This window comes from Poromitra crassiceps (genome assembly GCF_964638095.1).
Source record: "Poromitra crassiceps genome assembly, chromosome: 28".
NCBI lineage: Eukaryota > Metazoa > Chordata > Actinopteri > Beryciformes > Melamphaidae > Poromitra > Poromitra crassiceps.
In genome coordinates, this window is record NC_139651.1 from 20,232,478 (window position 1) to 20,257,406 (window position 24,929).

Consider the following 24,929-nt stretch of genomic DNA (forward strand, 5'->3'; position numbering starts at 1 on the left):
AATCACAGCAGGAACTCGGAATGTCCTTAAGACAAGCAAATGACAGAAAGCAGAGAGATGGAGGACAGAGGGAGGAGAGAATGGGATGTACCATCTGCTCCTCAGCAGAGGGGGGTGTCTCACAGTCAATCCTGCAGGTTTTTTTTTATGGCATTTATATATTAGTATTACTATTGAGTTCTTAGGGCTGCAGTGAGTGTTATTTCAGTAAGGCAGAGTCCAGATGAACATTTCCCCAGTGATGGGACAGTGCTGTGTACATATAGGACATTGTTGAAAGAATTTGTTCTTCAGCACATCTGTCAAGTTAATGTAGCCTATTACTTGATGCAAAACCTAATAACTTTGCACACTCTGGTGGTGAATATGAGAAGGTGTTTTCCATAAGCATGTCAATTAACTTTTTGCTATTCCTTCTGTGTCATTAGATTGCTGTTCATGAATGTGAATGTTTAGCTGATTTATTTTCTCAAATTATTACATCTTTAACATATTACTTGTCTGTATTCTTATCTCTCTCTCTCTCTCTGCTCTACTGCTAAAGCGCTATAGATCAACCGAGGTGGAACACTCACTGTAGCGCCATGTTTACACCTCCAAAATAAATATTTTGGGGCTTTGGTAAATAAATTTAATTACATGTTAAGGAGCCTTTAGTAAGAAAGCTGTCCTTTCAACAGTTTAGCTACAACTTCTCCATTGACTGTCTGAAACACACTTTTTATCCTCATGTCCTGTCAGTTACCACAAGTTTGATTGGCCTGCTGCTTAATGATATGTAGGCCTATATTAATGTTATTTGGTCATTTTATGATGTAGGCTACAGGGAACAATTCGTGCTGTTTTCTAGTTCAGGTAATAAAGACTAAATATCATAAAGTGAATACAGGTGGAAATTTAATATGACAATTATTTCAGGCAGCGTGGAATCTATTTACGATGTCTGCCAGAATAACCCCAAGCCCTAGACTGTAGAGCATCTGTTTTTTGTTTGTAATTACTCTAGATCTTTTTGGGATTTGTTTCAAAATTGGATATCTGAAAAAGACCCTCAATCGCCCAATTTGGAATATAATGATATTAAATTTGGAGTTATAATGAAAGATAAAACAATTGAAATGATGTACAATAGTTTAATTATTATGGCTAAACAATTTATTCACCGATGTAGATTTCAAAATGCCAGACCCCTGTTCTTAGTATTCATGAATGAGACAATTAACTTTAAAAAAGCCTTGAAACATGTTAAAACCAAACAAGCATGGAGTGTGTACCAAAACATGCATATCCTGATTCCTGTTTAGAACTCTGACTTAATGTTTTTGCTTTATTTATTTTATTTTGTTGTTTATTTGATTGTTCCAATTTTGTAAATGTTTAGTCTGAATTTTTTTGTATAATGTACTGTTTATTAATGCCAGACTTTGTTTATTGAAAAAAAAAAAAAACAAAACAAGAACTGAAGTCACTGAGGAATGTTAAGATCAGGATTTCCTGATCCAGGATGGTCATTTTTGACTTGGAAGTTTGGGAAGTGACGCTGATCCACGCCCCGTCAAAAGCATCCAAAGAATGCTATATGTGTCAAGATAACAATCAACAAGTTACGATCCGCCTTCGGTAAAGATGGAGTCGTCGCGCACATGCGTATTTAAGTTATATGTTAAGTTACCCTTTTTTATCATATTAAATGTTCGATAGCTAGGCGATCATTTAGGTTTAGTATGTTTTTTTTTGCATAACGTGAAATCCGTGTATGATTGACTCCCGAACAAGCATGCTTTTGGGTTTTGCCCACATTGCTCCGTTAACACGTCGCCATGGTAACAAGCACTGCTTTGAGCGAAGGTTGAAATGCGCATGCGCAATAGTGGCATACCCCAAGATCAAACAAATGCATTTTTCTTTATGTGAGCCTTTGTGAATCCTCTGCCGCTTAAAGTACAGCATAAAGACAGTAAGAGCGTTATGACGACCGTATGGAGATGGAGTGTGGAGTTCCGGTGGATAACTTTTGACAGCGGACTCTTGATGATGAGGCGGCCGCGGTAGTATCTCTCGCCACACTCTCTCTGTCTGAACTGAACCAGTCGCCCACGGTGATTCCTTGGCATTCACAAACCACCAGTGGCGCACTTTCGCCGCAGGATCACTCGCTGCCATGTACAGAACCGAATCAGGTGTGCGTAAACAACGCAATCTCGATCGATCAAAGACGACGTAATAATTCTTTTTTACGTAAACCACGCAGTGGCGCGTCGACGTGCGGGAGGCAGCAGCGGAATGGGAAAAAGGGAATAGCCACGACAGCGTACCTTTTTCTGTGGGAGAAATGTTGTCCGCCCGGCCAGGGGGGTGGTGCCAGTTTTCTCGGGAAACGCTGCCGCCGTTTAGCTGCCATCCGTGCTGCTGCTGCTGAGGTTCGGGAGTTTGTCCGTCCGGTGGTTGATGGCATACTACACAAGGCTACTACTAACGTGCGGACCGACGGGTTGGTCTAGTTCGGTAAGCGGACTCCCGGTAAAGAGACGTGGAAAAGACAGCAGTGAACTGCCACAAGCCGAGGACGTGTTGCAGTCCACCCCAGAATCAAAGCGGTCTCCAGCGGGTAGAAAATGACATCACTCTACCTACATTACGCGCTTTGATGGCATGTGTCTCTCCTCCATCGGGTTTTGCCTGAGAGACCCAGCTGGCGGATATCAGAGGAGGACGCGCCTGAACCCGTTGATGCCGCTGCTGGATCCATTCATCCCGGATCCCGGAGAGCGACCCGCTCTAAAATGACGTCTGTATACTAGCAGAACATCATTTGACCGGGTTACATTTGAGATTTTTTTGTGTAGCCTATCTATCCCCTGAGCCGCTGGTCGGTGTCGGTCGGGTCGGGATCGAGGAGCAGCAGCAGAAGGATATGGGAGAGCGAGCGGAGCCGATGCAGTGGGTCTTGGCAAGGCATCGTCAAAATACAGGTGAGATGAGCTGGTGAAGCTAAATGTAGGACAGCGTGACGTGAGTGTTCTTTCACCTGATGAATATGATCCGTGTGTGAGCGCTGCTTTCAGATGGAGCCTCAAAAAGGGCCACATCTCCATTTTGCCTACACAGGGTGCCACCTTTTAAGCAGCTGTCCTGATTCTATGAGATGAACGCTCTACAACTAACCGGGCTGCTGCTGCTGTCCGTGCTGCCTGGGGTCACACGTTTGTTGCGGTTCTCGCATCCTGCTCAGACTGTATGTCATGTTGTTTAATGTCAATAATGAGAACCTGCTACAGGAAAAACAAGAATGTCACACGCCCATTTGTATCATTTGTCATTGCCCAAGGCGTTCATCTTCTTGTTATTTGGAGTTGAAGGGAAAAAAAATTACGCTGCCCTAAAAAAAAAAGATAGTCTCTCTCTCTCAGCCTCCTGATGGGTCGTGATGTTTGAAGCAGCAGCACCCCGCTTCACTATAAGTAAGTGGTGCCTCATCATTCTTCTGACCACAGAGGTGTCCGCTTTGCAACAGACGTTTAGAGTGTCAGTGCTGCTGCCCTGACAGCCTGTGTGTGACCTTCTCTGAGGGAAGGGAGGGGAGGGGGAGGTAGTAGCCCCTCACTCTGTGTTGTCTCTGCTCCTGGAGGAGGAGGAGGAGGAGGAGGAGGATGACAACACAGTCGTGAAAGGGGCTAGCTATAGGGCTTATTATAGTGATCATAGAAATCCCAATTATTTTTTTCTCACAAGACAACCTGCTTGACATTTCAGGGACATTGGTGCTAAGAGAGCTAAGGAACTAGCGAAAGACAGACATGAAGAAAGACTGGTCATCATTGCACATGAGCACTCAGTTTCAGTTATAGACTTCTCACGGTCTTGTTTTGCATAAAGCATTAAGCCCAGTTTAAGTTTGTTATTATGACAAACAGGCAAACAGATCAAACGGAATGTGCTTCTTCTCTCTAGCCCAAGCAGGGATGCTGCTGAGATGCTGAGGCACACTGATGTGTGTCCGAGCATCACTTATTTATAACTCAAACACATATCCTGACTTTGACCTGTCTGAATTTAGACTCATTTCTACACCATACGCTCACGTCATATACCTAAGCAAGAGACGGTCTATTTAACTCTCATGGTCGAATTTAAATACAACAAATACTACTAAACCAAACTAAACTGTTCACTATCACATTAATGGACAGGTGGGAAATGAGCTAATTTGAGTTATTTTAGGGGTGACCAACCACCAAGAGATGAAAGAGCAGCTTTCCTGGGATCAGATGTGGCTCATAGAAAAATAGGACAAGTCTAGATAGATAAGCCAAGCCAGGTAGAGCAGCGTGGTCAGCAGTGTGTCTGTTTACATCCCCAACAGAGCCTGGACTCCAGGCTGTTGTCTCTCTCTGTCTTCCCCTGGTGACTCCAGACTGTTGTCTCTCTCTGTCTTCCCCTGGTGACTCCAGGCTGTTGTCTCTCTCTGTCTTCCCCTGGTGACTCCAGGCTGTTGTCTCTCTCTGTCTTCCCCTGGTGACTCCAGGCTGTTGTCTCTCTCTGTCTTCCCCTGGTGACTCCAGGCTGTTGTCTCTCTCTCTCTGTCTTCCCCTGGAGACTCCAGACTGTTGTCTCTCTCTGTCTTCCCCTGGTGACTCCAGGCTGTTGTCTCTCTCTGTCTTCCCCTGGTGACTCCAGACTGTTGTCTCTCTCTGTCTTCCCCTGGCAGCTCCAGACTGTTGTCTCTCTCTGTCTTCCCCTGGTGACTCCAGGCTGTTGTCTCTCTCTGTCTTCCCCTGGTGACTCCAGGCTGTTGTCTCTCTCTGTCCTCCCCTGGTGACTCCAGACTGTTGTCTCTCTCTGTCTTCCCCTGGTGACTCCAGACTGTTGTCTCTCTCTGTCTTCCCCTGGTGACTCCAGGCTGTTGTCTCTCTCTGTCTTCCCCTGGTGACTCCAGACTGTTGTCTCTCTCTCTCTTCCCCTGGTGACTCCAGACTGTTGTCTCTCTCTGTCTTCCCCTGGTGACTCCAGACTGTTGTCTCTCTCTGTCTTCCCCTGGTGACTCCAGACTGTTGTCTCTCTCTGTCTTCCCCTGGTGACTCCAGGCTGTTGTCTCTCTCTGTCTTCCCCTGGTGACTCCAGACTGTTGTCTCTCTCTGTCTTCCCCTGGTGACTCCAGACTGTTGTCTCTCTCTGTCTTCCCCTGGTGACTCCAGACTGTTGTCTCTCTCTGTCTTCCCCTGGTGACTCCAGGCTGTTGTCTCTCTCTGTCTTCCCCTGGTGACTCCAGACTGTTGTCTCTCTCTGTCTTCCCCTGGTGACTCCAGACTGTTGTCTCTCTCTGTCTTCCCCTGGTGACTCCAGGCTGTTGTCTCTCTCTGTCTTCCCCTGGTGACTCCAGACTGTTGTCTCTCTCTGTCTTCCCCTGGTGACTCCAGACTGTTGTCTCTCTCTGTCTTCCCCTGGTGACTCCAGACTGTTGTCTCTCTCTGTCTTCCCCTGGTGACTCCAGACTGTTGTCTCTCTCTGTCTTCCCCTGGTGACTCCAGGCTGTTGTCTCTCTCTGTCTTCCCCTGGCAGTGTTTGTGGTTTGTCTCACTTTCACGTCCTCTTGTGCCAGAAAACCGGCTCCTCTACCTCACTATTGACTTAATTGATTTGTTAGCAGCACCTTGGGTGGTTGGATGTCATCAGCTCGGCTAAGGCTGCTTTCTCACTGGGAACGATTGCCCCCACCCGCCCCTCTCCCCCCGCTGGTCAGCTTTCACATTACAACATTTCTTCCGCGCTCGGAAACGAAACAGAGTACACTTGCATCATCAACTATGCCTGGAGTTTATCCTCGCCCGTTTGTTGTCTATGTGGTTCGGAACGGTTGGCTTTCACACTCGCAAGTGTTTTCCGTGCCCGGGCAGCACGCCAAAGCGCTCCCCAGACCACCTTTTCAAGTGGATCCTGTCACGGTTCCCCTGTTGGGCGCCCGGGGCACAGAACGGAATGGAAACGGAACGTTCTTCACACTCGTCAAATGTTCCGAAACTGGGGTCGATTTCGCGACAAGTGTGCTCGGGAAACGCTACCGGAGCGCCAGTGAGAGAGCATCCTCGTCCTACGAGGAAGCTACAAAATACTCGTTCAGTCCTCCTGTAATACTGGAGGTTGAGATCTGCAGCGCCGATCATTTTGGAACAAATGTATGATCGTCCAAAATGGTTTGTGTAGGAATGTGACAAATCTCCCATTCCTTTCTCAAAGAATATTGACCACATCCTGAATTTAATGCAAATTTGAGCAAGCTTGTTTTAGCACAAGTCTCTAAATGGTCATGTTTGGGTCAGGACTAGTGTGTGGTTAACCAGGATACAGCAGGAATGTACATACTAATCACATAAACCCAGTAAATATGTAGGCCTATCAAGCCAGGAAGAAATACCAATGTAATATAGGACCATGGACATACATTTGGTGCCAAAATATCAGAACATTCCTTCTGTATGGTACATGGCAGTGTGTGCTGCACAGAGTACTGACCATCAGAGGAGGATGGAAATATCCAATTCTGCTGCATTTGTTCAGTACAAAATGTTCAGTACTGAGAAAAATGTTCAGTACTGAGGACTGATAAGAGTGAAGCGTTACACTCCTGCTTTGAATCACATATTGAGTGCGTTTACATGCACACCAATAAACTGATAACTGTGAATAATCAGTTTATGGCAATAATCTGATTTCTGCGTTTACATGCACTTTAATAATCCGACAATAGGAGAAACCCGGGTTTACATGATTCAGTCAGTAATTCAACTTTTTACATGCAACTTGTACATGCGCAGATGTATAAAGCCACAAGAAACCTGATACGCTGTATACATGGTCTCAAAAGACAGGTTATTGGCCAAAAACCTAGGTATGTTTATCGGTTTATTCATAACCTGATAACGGCCATAAACGGATAAAGCTTATCGGTTTATGCTGTTTACATGACCATTTGGAGTTACCTGATTATTCATAAACTGCCATGCCATAAACTGATTACTCACAGTTATCAGTTTATTGGTGTGCATGTAAACACACTAACATTTTATTAATTTTGTGTTCATCCTTAAAATGATCCTTGAGACCTTCAAAGACCCTGCATCTTTGAAAATGTCATTGTCTTACTCTTTGTAGTTGTTTTGGGATGATCTGTTTTGGAGCGTTGCTGTCTTCAAAGCATCACACAGAATCGTTGTGTCTCAGAATAGCAAATCCAATTGTCACACAGTATATGAGTTTTTTTTCGTAGTAAAAGTTAATTTGGCTAGCCTATATTCAGAGTCCATTTAATTTCATGACCACAGGACGCTTTTATAATTGACTCGAGATTAAAGTTTCTGTCCGACGGCACAAATGTAGTTTACAAGAGAATATGGGAAATGGGTACAATCACTTCCAACAGTTCTAGTGAGCTTTGTGTTCATTTCACAGAAGTGGAACTTGAAAACCAACTTCATGGAACTGGTGATTAATGTTTTTTTTAGCTGAGTTAGCTGCTTCCCGTCCGGTTGCCACTTGCTCTTCGTGATCTGCTTACACATCTTCACCATAGCCTTCTGTAATATTCAAGTCTGTCCTAAATGCAGCTTGAATATGTACATGACTTATATATTTAATATGTCTTGTGCAGATGCAGATGTGAATATCATAAAACTGTATGCCACCTTTTATATTAGCCTTGCTGTGTGTTTTTACCCGGGTTGTGGGCGTGTGTGTTTTTTTTATGTGTGTGTGTTTTTATGTGTATGTGTGTGTGTGTTTTTATGTGTATGTGTGTGTTTTTATGTGTATGCGTGTGTTTTCCCTCCCAGACTATAGTGTATTGCAAAAATCCATGGTTTAGCTGCAGACTTGAATTCAATGAAGTTTGACTGTTATTCTGCAGGAAAGCAATGAATCTATATAACAACACAACTCAAGCGTATGAAGAGGCCACCTAAAAGTAACACATTTACCCTTTATGGTGGCTGTACGCACAATCAAAACTGCAGCTGTTATTCTCAGTATCTGATCAAATACAATCACAAACAAATGTATACGTGAGCTTGTTCTGATAACTGAAAATAAAATATTGAGGATTTTTTTTTTATACCCGACCTTAGGGGTCGGGTATAAACATTTTGGCCGATACCGATAACCGATATTAACATTGCTGGTATGGCCGATAACGATATTTACCGATGTCGATATGATCTGTATAAAAACACATTTCTATGATAACATTTTGTACATACTGAAAAACACATGTAAAGTTTAACAGTGTGAATTTGAAAAAGTAATGCATTTCTTTATTTCCAAAACATTTGGACAAGCCCATAAATCATAGATTTATTTTATCACAATGTTTCCTCTCAATGGGAACATTTTGGCTGATACCGATAACCCATATTAACATTGCGACATCGGACCGATGCTGATATGTTAAAAAATGACTTAACATCTGCCGATACCTATATGATTGCCGATATATGGTGCAGAACACATTCTGTTAATATCCCCCAAAACACACAACCTTGACACAGTGTAGAGATGCAGGCGTACACGCTACACGCGCTCCTGCACATGATGCCATCATCAGGCGAGTGAGCAGGGAGAGAGTGGGACGAGGTGAAAGAGATTGAGTGGGTGTCAGTGGGAGAAAAAGATGGAGAAAGATGCAGAGAGAGAGGAGGAGTGAGTGAGTGGCACATGGCTCTCAGGCTAAAAAAAGAGCAGCAACATGAAGGAGCCAAAAGCCGAATCTGGATTAGCTGGATAGGAAAGAGGAGGGGGGGGAGAGGGAAGGCTGGAGGAGAACATCTAGAGGAGGGGGGGGAGAGGGAAGGCTGGAGGAGAACATCTAGAGGAGGGGGAGGGGGGGGGAAGTCTGGAGGAGAACATCTAGGTAGAGGAGGGGGGGGGAGGCTGGAGGAGAACATCTAGAGGAGGAGGAGGGGGGGGGAGGCTGGAGGAGAACATCTAGAGGAGGGGGGGGGGGAGGCTGGAGGAGAACATCTAGAGGAGGAGGGAAGGCTGGAGGAGAACATCTAGAGGAGGGGGGGGGGGGGGGGAGGAGAACATCTAGGTTTCCTCAGCTTTGAAAATGGCGCAGATGCATCATGATGCACTCGGCTTCACGCTCATAAATGTCCTCCGACATATGAATAGTGGATGAGAGAGAGAGAGAGAGAGAGAGAGAGAGAGAGAGAGAGAGAGAGAGAGAGAGAGAGAGAGAGAGAGAGAGAGAGAGAGAGAGAGAGAGAGAGAGAGAGAGAGAGAGAGAGAGAGAGAGCGCCGCCGCCGCCGCCGCAGGACATAGTGCCAGAGCCAGACCCCTCACTGCATGCCAATCCAATTCCTCTCACTGTCCTGTTAACACTGTCCCTCTCTCCTCCCCCCTGTCCTGTCCTGTTAACACTGTCCCTCTCTCCTCCCCCCTGTCCTGTTAACACTGTCCCTCTCCCCCCTCCCCTGTCCTGTCCTGTTAACACTGTCCCTCTCCCCCCCCTGTCCTGTTAACACTGTCCCTCTCTCCCCTCCCCTCCCCTGTTAACACTGTCCCTCTCCCCCCCCCCGTCCTGTTAACACTGTCCCTCCACCCCCCCCCCGTCCTGTTAACACTGTCCCTCCCCCCGTCCTGTTAACACGGTCCCTCCCCCCCTGTCCTGTTAACACTGCCCCTCTCTCCCCCTCCCCTGTCCTGTCCTGTTAACACTGTCCCTCTCTCCTCCCCCCTGTCCTGTCCTGTTAACACTGTCCCTCTCTCCCCTCCCCTGTCCTGTCAACACTGTCCCCTCTCTCCTCCCCCCTGTCCTGTTAACACTGTCCCTCCCCCCCGTCCTGTTAACACTGTCCCTCTCTCCCCTCCCCTGTCCTGTTAACACTGTCCCTCTCTCCCCTCCCCTGTCCTGTCCTGTTAACACTGTCCCTCTCTCCCCTGTCCTGTTAACACTGTCCCTCTCTCCCCTACCAACTTGACTCACACCACAACAAGCTGGCCTGTGTCCCCTTGCTCAATCCTGGGGTTTTGCCAACAGTGTGAATGAATATGGGCGTGTCTATTCTGTTAGATTTCACTAATAACCTTTTCACACACCAAGCACAGGAACCTGACCTTCTTACAGTGATCTTATCTGAGGCTGTCCTGACTATAGGAAGGCTTTGACATGCACTTTGAACATGGGAATGTCACTCTGCTATGGAACATATCATACCAGACACACCCGCCTGCCAGTGGCGGCTGGTGAGATTGGAAACAGGGGAGGTAGAAAAAAATGTGGGTGTTTTTTTTTTCTTCTCTTTTGCAGTTTGAAGACAGATTTAGAGGAATATCTCATTTTAAATTAGCATTAGGATTAGACTGTTGTGATGTCATTATTCAGTTTTAACCATCAATAATTATTCCTTTTCTCATTATTTCATTTCTCAGAGTAAATACTGTATATTTATTTCGAGATTTTTGTCAATTATTTGTGCTGTTATGGTTATAATTAGCCTAGTTACTCACTTCTACACTATCTTAGATTGTGTTACTTATGGATGACATGGAATTATAGTGAAAATAGATTATCCCCCCTTTTTGCTGGGGACCCCACTTTGAAAACCACTGGCTTAGGCTAGAACTGTTGCGAGAAGGTTTCAGGATTTATCTCTATGCATTAGGCTGTGATTACTATTTATATAAATCTATTTATTCACATAGATTCATGATATATTATGGTATACAGCCTACCTGTGACATCAATGTTTTGATTAATCTGCGCCAGTACCGAAAATGTAGCCTATTACTGCATGACTGATCCTATGATGTCATTGTAATCACACTCAGGTGTGCTTTCACAAGACAGGTGTTGTCCATTCAATCAGCCCACCTGTCTTTATAATGGCTGTCTTGCACTGTGTTTGTGTGAGACTTGACAAAGTCTGCCTATGGCAGAAAATACAAAAGACAACATGTTCTCCTCAATGAACTCTTTATTTCAATGCGTCTCCTCTCCAACACTCCTCTTAAACAAGGCTGTTCATTTGGTGTTTACTTTGCAGACTGCACGTTTGCATGTTTAACTGTTAAACAAAAAATATGTGGGTGCTTAATGCAGCTGAGCCACACCTCTCTTACTGTAGTCTTAATTCAAATTATATAACCGCATCTCTTTTAGACACTTGACTTACACACATACAGTACATGAACTTAACTTAAAGTCCCTGGAAACCAAAATCCACAAAAACCTTCTAACTATTAAATTTAGGGTCTTATGTGAGTAATTGTGTGGTTCAGAAAGTAAGTTGACATTACTTTCAACCCAAACTCCAAAATCGACACTTTTCTACAAGGTCTGGATTTTTCTGCTAAAATGCATGATCTTATCACGTTATAAGATTGAATCGAATCACACACACGCATGCACGCACGCGCGCACACACACACAGTGTGTGATACAATGTCAATCTTAGCAATCTACCCAATCAACAACCAATTTGGTTGAATAAATTAATTGATTGGTATTGATTGGTAAGGGCGGGCCATGCTCCAGCAAAATCTGATTGGTTGAAAAACACATCACTCTCACATCGTTCTCTGTGAATTGCAAGTGTTTTTCAACCAATCATATTTGTGCATTAGATAAATTACCAAATAAATGAACGCCCACAGGGGTAATGTTTTTTTACCTACCCCCTGCAGGCTGGGGCTAGACTCCTGTCTGCATGGAGCTGTCCTTTCCATCAGTGCCATACAGGTCACTGTTGTTGAAGCATTTTAGGAATATAATGAATGAAAAAATGAGCGTCTGCACATCAGAAAAAACACATTTGATTGATATTTTATTATAAAAAATATGAAAAATGAAAAATATAAAATAAATATATAAAAATAAAAAAATAAAATCCCCAATCTCTTCTAGAAAATAGAGGAGGACCATCCTCCCTTGCCTCACTGCAAAACCCCCCCCTGCCGCATGCCCACTTCCTTAACCCATTGATACCTGATGCAGCATGTGTGTATATCCCTCATTTGTGTGTGTATCCCTTTAAGACGGTCTTAAAGGGATACACACACAAATGCTGCATCAGGTATCAATGGGTTAACAATCACTTTGTTTTATTGTCATCACCAAAGTCCTGCGTTTACATTCTGTTGACAACATGAACAGGACACTCAAGGCGTTGTTCTGTTGAACTTACAACATGTACTTTATTGATTCATTCACCACATGAAAGCCTCACACTTTGGACACTGTACAGGTATCAGGCACCAGCCTTACAGGTATCAGGCACCAGCCTTACAGATATCAGGCACCAGCCTTACAGGTATCAGGCACCAGCCTTACAGGTATCAGACACCAGCCTTATTGTATATTGAAAGCAGCTGTACAGGTATCAGGCACCAGCCTTGTTGTATATTGAAAGCAGCTGTACAGGTATCAGACACCAGCCTTATTGTATATTGAAAGCAGCTGTACAGGTATCAGGCACCAGCCTTACAGGTATCAGGCACCAGCCTTGTTGTATATTGAAAGCAGCTGTACAGGTATCAGGCACCAGCCTTGTTGTATATTGAAAGCAGCTGTACAGGTATCATCAGGCACCAGCCTTGTTGTATATTGAAAGCAGCTGTACAGGTATCAGGCACCAGCCTTGTTGTATATTGAAAGAAGCTGTACAGGTATCAGGCACCAGCCTTACAGGTATCAGGCACCAGCCTTGTTGTATATTGTGTAGGGATGGGCATTTTAAGCAATTTAAATACTCGAGTACTCTCCTTCTATTATGAACGAGTACTCGAGTACTCTCGCGCGCGCGGGGGGGGGGGGGTCTGTGTGATTACTATGGTAATGACGGAGCAGGGGTAATCTGCTTTGTGTGGGGCTGTTCACACATAACGTTTGCATTTTTGCATGGAGAAAGCGTTACCTGGAGCATGTGAGGAGAGGGACTGACTGACTGTGATATTAGGTGAGGTGACGCTAAGCTAACGTCTAAAGCCTACCTCAGACAGCATCGCCGATGGTTGGATGGATGGCATTAGCGCTTCGGAGCGGACAATATTGTTGTGAAACAAGCGAAGGCTCAATTCCAATACATGTCCATTGTCCAGTATCATCCATTTTACTTTATGATCACTGTTACACTAACGTAAATCCACGGATTACAAGGTCCGGTGTTCTGCCAAAAAGTGAAAACTGACCACTGACCAGTGTGATTAACATTACAGCTGCAGCTAAATAGTGATCACCATGAAACGATTGTCTCCCAAAAAGCGATTCTTTCTCCACATTTCTTGTGACTAACGTTATATTATGGGAAACGACAGTGTAGTCAGTAAACTACTGCAAAGTTTTGAATGAGTTTTATCGGGCGTGCGCTATGAAGAAGCGTGCATCTGTCTCCTTCGGGAGCATATCTTCAGCCACCATTTTCGGGATGAGCTGGAAAACTTCCGGTTAAAACTTTCAAAATAATGTTACTTAAACAAAAGTAAATAGCTTATTTATGCACGTTGGAGGAGAAAAGGGTATTTCAACGAACGAAGCAGCAAACCTTGTATCAAAATACTCGTTGTGATGTTATATGGCGCGAAACTATGGCTGTAACGCATTACTCAAAATAAATAAGGTTACAACTTACGTTACAATAAGCCTTTTATTTTGAAATCAACAAAGCGGATGACGTACTTGTACATTCTGGCTGACTTGACGCCCGTGCAGTTCATGCTGGCAGATCCACATAACGATGCGTGCATAGATTTAGACCATTTTTAAAGGGGTGGGGAGTGGGGCGAGTACCCGGACAGCGGAAACGTTACTCGAGTACTGACGTTATGAACGAGTACTCGAGTACCCGAGTACTCGCGCCCATCCCTAATATTGTGCCAGAAGAATAATGGACCAAAGAGCCAAAAAAAACACAGCCCCACAACACGGGTTAAGCACTGAACTTTCGCACCAAGTGGAGAAGAGTTTGACCCGGGACTCAACCCTGACCCCTGACCCCTGAACCCTGACCCCTTTCATACTGATGGTTGACTGGGCCGCAGATGATTTAGCGTGTACTTTTCAGTGAAAGGTAATGAGGTGTGAAGTGGTGATTCAGAGTCAGACTTCACTCTAGGTTTAGTAAGAGTGTGCAAGGCTTTTAAGTAGCGCCCAGCGAGTTGGAGGTGGGCTAATGTCCATGCTCTGCTTTAGTCATCCCTCCCAACGGAGGCATGGGAAGTGAAAGTGTCATCATGATTGTCCGTATTTTTCCATAGATGTTTGGTGGTGGTGGTGGGGCACCACCACATATATTCCTTCATAAACCTACATGCATTATGTTACATTACATACTTACTACATGTGATATAAAGACCATCAAATAGCCAAAGTGAAAGTCAGATAGTGTTTTGTTTCAGTTGCTTAAGTCAAGGCTGGAGTTTGCTCATCTCATCAGTTGGACACACCTTAGTTGACATCTTCTCACCTCCAGCAGCCAGCGTGTATCTCACCAGCATGTGGTCCTGCTGAAGGCTGAGTTCAATTCAGTTCAGTTCACTTTATTTATACAGGAAGGGATAAAAATGACATTTCACATGTACATTTAACTGGCCTGACTCAGTTACAAACTGGTTTTCAGCAGGTTCCTGTTCTGCAGCACATGAAACAAAAAATAATGAATATACAAGAACATGTTCAATTTCACTACATACAATTTTACAGACCTAACAAAAACAATTACATTTACAAACATTCATTCATCAATACAAAACAGCAACAGCAAAAAATTAAAACCTAGGAATGAGTCGGATCAGTGATTACAGGTGTTTTCTAGCATCAGATGTTGTTTGTAGGCTTGTTTGAAATGTGAGATGGAGGTTATTTCTCTGGTGTGAAATGGGATCTCGTTCCAAATTCTGGTGTATGTGTGGAAGAATGATCTTAGTCCATAATTATTTTTGTATGCCGGTACTGGTATGAGTGCATGTCAGATTGATCTGGTGATGCGTTCTTGTCTTGTGTTGTGTCTTGGGAGTAAAGCTGTAAGTGTTGGAGAAGAGTTGTTTCTGAGCATAAAATAAAACTTGATGGCTAGACTTTTTGTGTAGTTCTGAAAAGTTGTAGCAGAGGAGTGTGAGAGTGCAGTACAGTGGTGAGTCCAAGGTGGAAAGTTACCATGAATTTTATATGCTCTGTTCTGTTGTAGAGTCTTGCTATGGGTTCTATGGTTTCCTTTGTCGTGAGTGACCAGATTGGAAGACAGTAGGATATTGTTGAAAGAAAAATTGCATGTAGGTATGTATTTGAAACAGTGAGGGTGAGAAATGGTCTAATTTTACTGTAAACAAATAGTTTCTGATTTGCCTTTTTGACTAGTTTGTCCATCTGACCGTTTTGAAGTTGCGAGGAAATAAGGAGGAGAACAGAAAGCAAGGTGTAAATCACAAACCCCATTGATCATTGTAAAATGAGGTAGGTACTTTTATTAATCCACAAGGAGAGATTCCTTTGTTGCAGCAGCAGCATACGACAAATACACAGTAAAATGTGCACAGTAAATGCACAGTATTAAAGTATTAATATTTCTGAATACTGACGATAATCTCACAGTATTAATAGCATGCGGATAACTTTTGATTTAATCTAGTAGACTAGTTCCATTATGTGGCCTGCCGGCTGAAGTGTATTTGTATCTGTAGGCTGAACATGGAAAAATGTAGACACCTAGTTAACCCGGCGCTATTTCACGTCCATGCGTGACGAGGTAAGCACCAAAAATATGTCCTGTGACAGGAAAGAAGTACGCACTTCAGAAATGGAATTCTTGTTTGAGGAGCTGAAAACATTCAAATTCAATATGACTATTCAAAAATGAGTTAAGTAGGCTTTCATCCAAATTTGGGCAAAGAAATTGACTGAATAACACGGTTAACTTTTTTTCCCCCTCCTGATTTTTTTATCCCATTTTTATCCCCCATTAGTTCTAATTTAATTTGTTTATCCTGGTTGCTGCTCCACCCTCTGTTGATCTGGGGAGAGCCGAAACTGGCTCCATGCTTCCTCCGAGACATGGGCAGTTAGCCAGCCGCTTCTTTTTCACCTGACAGGGGAAGCTTCACCGGTAGGACATAGCACGTGGGAGGATCACGCTATTCCAACCAGTTCCCCTCCCTCCGAACGACCAGAGGAGGCACCACTTCAGCGACCAGGATATTGCATTTTTTGGTGTGAGGTTCCTATATGAAGGAAACCCCCGGGAGGCACGGGGAGAACATGCAAACTCCACACAGAAAGGCCCTTTTGACGAGCCCACCCGGGCGGTGGGCACTCGAGGACATGCCCACACAGTTCACTTTTCTTTATTGGCTCACACAACTCGCAAACGTGTTCATCAGAACATATCATGATCAATTTAGATGTGCTGCCTAGCTCCTCCCTCAAAATGCACACCCAATCAAAATGAATTTTCCTGCCACTTGCCAATGCATCATGTTTCATTTTGTCAGGTCAAAAACATAATTCACCTCATATTACCGTATGTAATATTACATACGGTAATATTACATATTACCGTATGTAATATTACCCTGGTTGGCAGCACAGGAGAAGAGGAAGAATGTTTCAACTTTGGTTCACTTATTGCTAAATGCCAACACATTTCTAAACTGTGAGCTTCCCTATTTCTAGTATGACTGAAATGTTTTTTAATTCCAGACAGATCTTTGTTTGTTATAACAAATTGTGGCTGTATGGACATAATTCAGTCGGCTTAATAAGCACAAAGGAGAGGTTTAAAAAGTATTTGTAAAACTTGATATCAACAAAATTGATCTAATTTTGATAACGTTGCGGCAAGTGCTAGATTGCTCATGGCCACAGTAAAAAAAAATCTTTAGTTAATTTTCAATTCAGTTATTTTGAAATTTAATTAAAATTGAACTTGATCAGCAAGTGAGGTAAAGTTGCCCCCCTATGGCACGGACAGACTAATGCTTCCCACACACTAGAGGATAAAAGGCCCGATTTAATGCCCGATTCCCCTCGGGGGGGCGTGGCCCGATTCGAGGCTAGTCTCAACCGATTTTTTGTCGAAATAATTGTCAAGTGTCTGGTGTCAATAAATTATTGATTGAATCGGAGCCTGCCCGATCTCGAATCGGGCATATCAAACATGTTTGATATTTACGATGGCTGTCTCCCGACGGAACCCGCAATAGCCAATGAGAGCGAGCAGACCGGGACGCGTCCACGTGTCATACCCGGATGTTAATGCAGCGCTCACAAACGAGGAACAGCAGAGCCCCATGTAGCTCCTCTCTCCCCAGCATCCTCACAGCAGCTTAAAACAGGGTGGACAGCGGCGGAGGGCTCTCCAAACATGTGCCGAGCGGAGCGGTTTGTTTGCTTCAAGCGAGCGGATATGCTGTAATATGAGCTCTCAGGACGTTGTTTTAGCTCATTTTGCGAGGGTGTCTGCCTGCTTGAAGTGGACCCGCCGCTCGGTGCATGTTCAGAGAGCTATCTGCTGTTGTCTGTGGGAAAAAATTGCGGTTTTGTGGGATATAAACAGCCTACAGTCTAGTTGCTGGAATCGCTTTGAGTCTGTACTTCAAACGGCTGGTGTGTGGTCTCGCAGTCTGGCCGAATCGTCTAGTGTGTGCGTTCAGGCGATTTTAATGTTAAAATCTGATGAAATTGTCCTTATGTCTGTGGTCTCTCATGTTTTTAAAATCGGTTAAGATTTGAAAATCCTCTAGTGTGTAGGCAGCATAACTGACGATTGTCAGTTATAACCATTGAGATATAATATGAATGGAGAACGCGTCCCTATCTCCTCCCTGTGTGGTCTATTGAAGCCAAAATCTTCTCAGATCAGAGAACCAGAGTCTGCGCACTAGCTCTTTTGGGTTGAAACCTCAGTCTGAGCCCCCCCCCCCCGCTCTATACTTTCTTATGTAGAGCTGCTGTTTCTAGAATGCGCACAGTGCATTGTGTATTTATATACAGTCTAGCTCTGTAAATATGGCACTTTAAGTTGTATTTTTTGTCTCGCCAAAAGTTACCAGGAAGATTCCCACTATGAGATCAGTTTATCAAAATGACGCCTGTACGAAAATCAGATTTTGGTTATGGGAGATTGAGACCTCCGGGCTGCTGCCCGGACCGGAAGAAGAGCCAGGGATGCTCTCAGCCTCACTGGGGGAATTATCGGATGAACTGCTGTGTGTTGATTAGCCTAATGTTTCCATGGCATTTTGATTAACTTCATGATTTAATTCCTTTTGGAGCAAATGTTGGTTTAACAAATCTAACCGTGACGCTTTACGCAACGTTGTTTACTGGTATAGTGTGAGTAGGGCAGCCTGTAACGTTCTATTTAATATAGCTCAGTGGTAACGTTAGCCCAGCTTCCTGGTCTCGTCTCTGTAACTATATCCTTACAACAGCAACAAAGAAAGGAGCTTGTGAAGAACGAACATCCCCACAGTCAAAGCACTTCCCTGAGATATCTATATAAAAACGTTTATTGCTTTACTACCAAAAATAAGACCTCCAGTGTCTGTATAAGCTAAGGCTAACCCGTTAGCGATTAGCTAATGGTGGTTGTGTACACTTGTGTAGGCCCCGTGTTAGTTATACCCAGGAGTTAACATTATAAAACACATTTCCTGGCATATGCAGGCAGTTGGACAACCTGGTAAGTTCTGAAAATATGTGTCTATTATTGTGTTATTCCAGCTATCGTTATCGGTTGTGAAGTTATAGTAATATTAAGCCGATAAATAATGAAAAACAGCCGACTAGCACAAGCGGCTAACGCTAGTGCTAGCCTGCATGTTAAAAACCATTGTGTACCGATAACGTAGCAGCTGGAACTAATAACACACATCTTTTCTGAACTTACTTCAGTCCCCAACCAACGTTACTTCCTCGCGCACCTTTCTCAAAACAATGTCCTTTTTATTGGATATGTCTGGTAGCCAACACAGCCACCCCGACCTCCAGGGAGCCAGTACCCATGCTAAGAGCCCCTGTCCCGGCCATACACACCCCACACAGCCACCCAGACCTCCAGGGAGCCAGTACCCGTGCTAAGAGCCCCTGTCCCGGCCATACACACCCAGCACAGCCACCCGACCCCCAGGCAGCTTTAGATAACAGATGAAGCCATATGTGTCTTGTCTATGATGATAGATCTATAATATGAACAGCCTGTCCAGCCAATGACGGCTTGAGACTGGCTGCAACAGCTGTCAATCATCCATTTTTATATGTCAAATACTTAAAAACAAACTGATCCGAAAAATGACCACTTGCACAGGCATTAGCGTGATAATAACTATCTAAAATGATACAAACCACCTTTGGGAAAAAATTATCTGACGTACACTGTGATTGTTCCGGTTGTCCATTTCCCCATCCACTAACATTCAATGGGTAAAAAGTGAATTGAACGGTCGTTCAGGCCGGAATTACAGCTCGGAAATTCGGGTATCATCCAGAGCTCCTGTTTCTCCGAGTTGACAGTTGTCACAGCCACATCAAAATGGCAACTTGCATCGTTAATGATAATCACAGAATTATTATAAAGACGTTTGTTGATGTTTTAACACACAATTTGAGGTCTTAATGATGTAATGTTAACGTTTCATATGTGTTTGTGTCATCTGTGTTTCGCTCTGTGTGAAATTCAATATTCAGCATGTTCGGTTAGCATTGTTCGCTAGTAGGTAGCTACCATGCTAACGCGGGTTGCTATAGCAACAGTTTGGTCCCCCCCCCCCCCCCCCGAGCGGGAGGTGCAGCGTGAACGCAAATCTGTCCGGGCCGGAGGTTCCGTGTTGAAACTTACGGCGGTCTGAGTTGTCTTGAATGTGGTATTAGACACAGTCTATGTGTCTCTGTGTTCTATTCTAGGATGATGGTGGATTTTCAGATGCTCATAGCTTGTTTGGGCAGATGCATTGTATTCATTGTGTTCTCTGCCCTCAGGCTATGGATGCCCTGTGTTGTGTTTCAATAAGTCTATGTCAAAGACAAGGCTGTAAAGATGGAGGAGGGGGGAGCCCTGTCATTGTTGTTACATCATTGTTGTTCCATGGCACGGGCCTGACTGAGCCTGGCACACAGTCACACACTACGTGCAGCACAAAAGCATTGCTCACATGCAGGGACTTGTCAGACAGAACTGCTGGCTCTGGTGGAGAGTGAGAGTGTAACATGTATATATGAGTCATGCAGTACGCAGGGTGGAGAGAGCAGCACTGTCATAGCTTCAGCCCCATGTGTGCTACTGTTGCATCAAGGGCAGCTTTTAGATGTTAGACTGTCTTTTGATCTAAGGTTACAAACAGCAGCTTTTAGATGTTAGACTGTCTTTTGATCGAAGGTTACAAACAGCAGGGCATTTGGTGGAAGCTATGAAGCAGCAGGGACTTGAACTGAATATATGTATTGCTGCTTGAGTTGAGGATAGGTTTTGGGGTCCAAATGTGGTGGAAATCCCTTCTCAATAACCCAATTGAAGGGTTTCTTCTTGTTGTCTATTGCTATGTATGTGTGTCATACATATATCACTGGAACACCTCAATGGTTTGGAAGTTGGAAACCCTCATTCATGTTTTGGTTGCACCTGTGTTGTTTGTTTACCCTGCCTTTTAGAGACAAAATGGCTGCTGTAAAAAAGAAAGGCCAATTCAAAAATGTGTTTAGTTAGGTCACATGGTCACATGGTGCTCTTTACACTTCCTGAAAGATTCAGATGGTATAAATAGCTGTAGCCGTCACTTGCCACCCAGAAATGCGGAACCCCTCGGCAGTTACTAGTATGAGTTGTGTCAAACAAACGTTTATATCTCAAAAACTATACATCAGAACGCTTATATTTTGACATTCTGAGTGAGAGCAGAAGTAGCTCAAGAGTTTGATGTATAATATATGCATGTCGTGTTAAAGTTGTGTGAACTGTCGCAGTTTTTAAAATGTAAACAGAGTTAACTGGCTAGAGTCAGCCACTCAAGCCTCGCGCCACTTGGGCTCCATAGGGTTCCGTTGCCGTTGCCACCCAGTGATGCAGTTTGTTTACCAAAATGCTGCTCGGCTGATCCCTCGTATATACAGACACATCACATGCTTATTCTAGGATTTGAAGTGAAAGTTTAACATGTTATTTTTTTTAATGATGAGTCAGCCTTGTTTCATATTGCTTTATGATACAATGGTGTCATTGTAAGGCTACAGCAGTGTTTCCCCTACCATTCTACAGGCCTGGCGGGCCCGCCAGTCCAACGGCGCCCCCGCCAGGCCAGATTTTTTTTCTTTTTTTCTCCTGCTCTCCCCAACATTTCAATAAACCTTTATAGCATATTATTACAATACAACAATACTGTTGTTGACAGTGTTGACAGTAATAGAAGATGCCAAATCATTCAAAACAATAAGCATTTGGCTTTTAGGAGCATTGTGCCAGCGTGCAGCGCTGTTCCAAAACGTGTCAACGTGTGTCGTTGCCTGGGAAACGCACACCCCATAATGCAACAGTTCGCATCGCATCCCATAATAGTATGATGATACTTGGGATGCCATTGCGAACATAGATGCGAACAGGTTAGCTAAAAGTTTAGCGTCGCCAGCGACGGCCCCCGCCGTTGCGGTCGGGGTACGTTTCGAAATCCCTCCAGGCCTGAAAATCTTTCTAGGGGAAACACTGTAAGCAAATAGACGTGAAAGTCACAAAGGAAAAAGAGTAGTGGCTGTAACTGCATGGCTATAGACCAAATCAGCGGGGATGTTTACATTTACTTCCGGGTACCCCTGAGGTCCACACATTATAATGGCGGTGGACGGCACAAACTGACGTGTTGAAGACAAAGAAGACAAAAATGGTTCGTCTGTGTTGTGTTGTTGTTTAATATCATTCATAACAACACTTTCACTAACGTTAGTGGAGACCAGACTAGCTAATTTACCTGTTGGACCAGACCAGAGTAGACTTGAAGCTAAATTAAATTAACGTGGCGTCAGTAGCTCTGTCTGTAACGTTAACGAGTCTGCAAAAAAACAGCGAGTTTGACAGACAAACAAACGTTATTAGCTAGCTAACACTACATAAAACAAACACAAAGAAAGGCTAGATACGTCGGACAAGCATGTTTACCAACCGTTTAACCATTTAAATTGAAAGTACCGTAGTCGGCCGAAAACAGCGAGAGGGTTTGACAGCATTTATTTGACAACACGCACATTTAAACCTGCCGCCTTCCCCAAGTGGTACCTGGAAGTAAATTTGTTTACATGGTGACGTCACAGTGATTTGGTCTATTGGCTAATGTCCACAGTAGGAGCTGAACAACACCACTCATAGGTAGGGGTGCACCGATCGATCTGCACGCAATCTGTATCGGCCGATTTGGACCTCAAATATGTGATCTGCTGTTTCCGATATTCCTTTAATTTTGCCGATCGCATAGCCGATCATGCTGCACGTGAGAAACATGAGGCAGCCCATTTTCATGTCTTCAATGTCTATCGTTTAACTTTCATATTGTGCTCTAACGTTTATATCATTGTGTTGCAAAGCACACGCTTTGCTTTCATCAGTGTACTCACCTCCATGCACACACCGCACCAGACTGTCAACACACCTCTTGCGTCTTTGAATCACACAAATCAGCTGGTGATTAGAGCAGACTCAGCTGAGAGAAATTACCTCCAGTCCTCCCGCCTACCGAGGCATTTGCATGCTGTTAAATCCGTGTGTATTAAAGTCCCAGATTAACGTGGTAGTCGGGGTAGTGCACGCGCACACACAGACAATTTCCACGCAAGCATTGATGTTCCCGCGGGCACTTTGAAGGAAGCGAAAGTGTGCTGCTATGTGGATGTGCGCTCCATTCAGACGGATGCGCTAATTAATGCCACTACTCAGATGGAGTTTAGCTCGTGTGTAGCTTGTGATTCTGTTGTTTCTCCCGTCATGTAACCCTGTCACCATTATGTAGATCGCACTCATAGTGCTGCTAATTATAACACTGTAACTCGGCCTCGATGGGCGGGTCGTTTTGATGTTCGTTCGATGCGGATCCCAATGTATGACGGTTATTGTGCATAACCCCGGTTCTATGAGTGGGAGCTCTTTGGCTTTAGTCATGGTTCAAGACTGGTGTTTAAGAGTAACTGACTTACAGTTTACCTAATTATCATTTATATATTATTAGTTGTTAATTATCACTATAATTGGCCTATATAACAGCAAGCTTGGTTACTGACCTGTTTGTATATTTTATTGCCTCCTTTTTCCAGACCACACACAATCCTACTATTCCTGTCATAATGCTGTAAAAAGCCTATACTGCTGTACTGTACTGAAGAGAACTGACAACTAAACGGTTGAACTCCCATCTGTCTCATGTTGGCAGTTTCCTTTAGCCTACAAAATATAAAATAAATATATATATATATATATCGGTGATCGGTAATCGGTAATCGGTGATCGGTCGATGATCGGTTGGGCAGATATTTCTCATAGGTGATCGGCAATCGGTGATCGGTGGCAAAAAACGTGATCGGTGCACCCCTACTCATAGGCCACACCCCCAGGGTGATGAATGAGAATGCCCTTGAGGAGGCAAGTGCTATTAGTGGGAGTGTGCAGGCTGAAGACAAGTCCTGATGACCAGAGTCTGTTTCCATCAAGTGAGGCTAGCAGAGCCCATCTCCAAAGAGCTCACTGCTGATGAGTTGAACACAGAACTGGTTCTAAGACGTATAGTCAGGGTTTGGCATGTCACTGTGCAGTTTGATAGATTGCTTCAACCAGGATCAATGAGCTACCATGCCTTCTACTACAGGCTCCTGATTGGATGAAACAATAGTCAAGGTTGTCTTTTTAAATGCTTAGGAGATAATGTAATTCAAAACGGACTCGGGCTACAAATCAGATCTGGAGACAAACTCGATTCTGCTCTTTTTGTTTTTTTTGCAGAGCATTTTTTTTTACTTTTAGAAGCGCATGCATGCATGTCATACCCTGTCATACCCTGTCATACCCTGTCATGCATGCATGCTTAACCCTAACCCATGCATGCATGCATCGCCACAGATCATCAGGAGAAATCTATCTCAGACATGAATGGCCCTTGGAATCTGTTGTTACCACCACCAGCGAAATTGCTTGAAACAAAAGTTGAGACCATGAGCACAAATTGAATGAATATGACTTAGATTGATGTGGTATTAATGTTTGTGTACTGTAGGAAGAATGATTTTGAAACTAGACTTTTCAAACCAAAGTAGTGAGTGGCCATGATGACTGAGGTTTCCCAGAGAAATTCATCTTGGTAGTGGACCAGTCATGGGCTTCCAGGTGACGTAACACACTCTCTGGGGGCCATGCTGGAGATCCTCAGCTCCTGGCTTCAGTGGCTATGAATGGCTGATTGTATTCCTTAACTTATGACTTGGCCATCTCAACACAGTTCGGTACTGATCTGCGTAGTTTCGGCACTGTTTTATCTGGGAACTCGTCTTTTTCTTCTTTTTCTTCTTCTTCTTTCCTGTAGACTCCTAAGTGGAGCACCTAGCGGGGCTCCAGGCCGTCTCCCTCCAGGAACCCCCCTGGCTCCTCCTGAGACAGTGTTTTTCCAGTTTCTATAGCAAATGGGTAACTGGTCATTTTGATTGATACAGTATATCTGTTTACTTTTGTGTTTAGATAGCATCAGCTAGTTAGACAGCTGACCTTCTATCACTGTCTTGTGTAAACCTATATTCTCAGACAAGCTAATATACAGTATCTGTTGGTAGCATAGTTAATTATCTGCAGGCGAGTTAACTAGCTAGCAATGCCAAAAACCATCTCAAGAGCTTTGATCTGGAAACAACGCTACCTCTCTTTTCTCTGATCTTCTCCAAATATATTCTTAGTTCATTCAGAGAAAAAGTCAATCAATGAAAGAAAGC

At 44.0% G+C, this 24,929-nt stretch overlaps 1 protein-coding gene across 1 annotated transcript in view; it reads left to right on the plus strand.

Moving 5' to 3' along the window:
* The first annotated feature begins 2,360 nt into the window (after positions 1 to 2,360).
* Positions 2,361 to 24,929, plus strand: part of dagla (diacylglycerol lipase, alpha) — a 73,799-nt gene continuing 51,230 nt past the window's right edge. The window contains exon 1 of the mRNA XM_083662093.1: positions 2,361 to 2,972. The gene's annotated coding sequence lies outside the window, so the exon portion shown is untranslated. The remainder of the gene's footprint in view (positions 2,973 to 24,929) is intronic.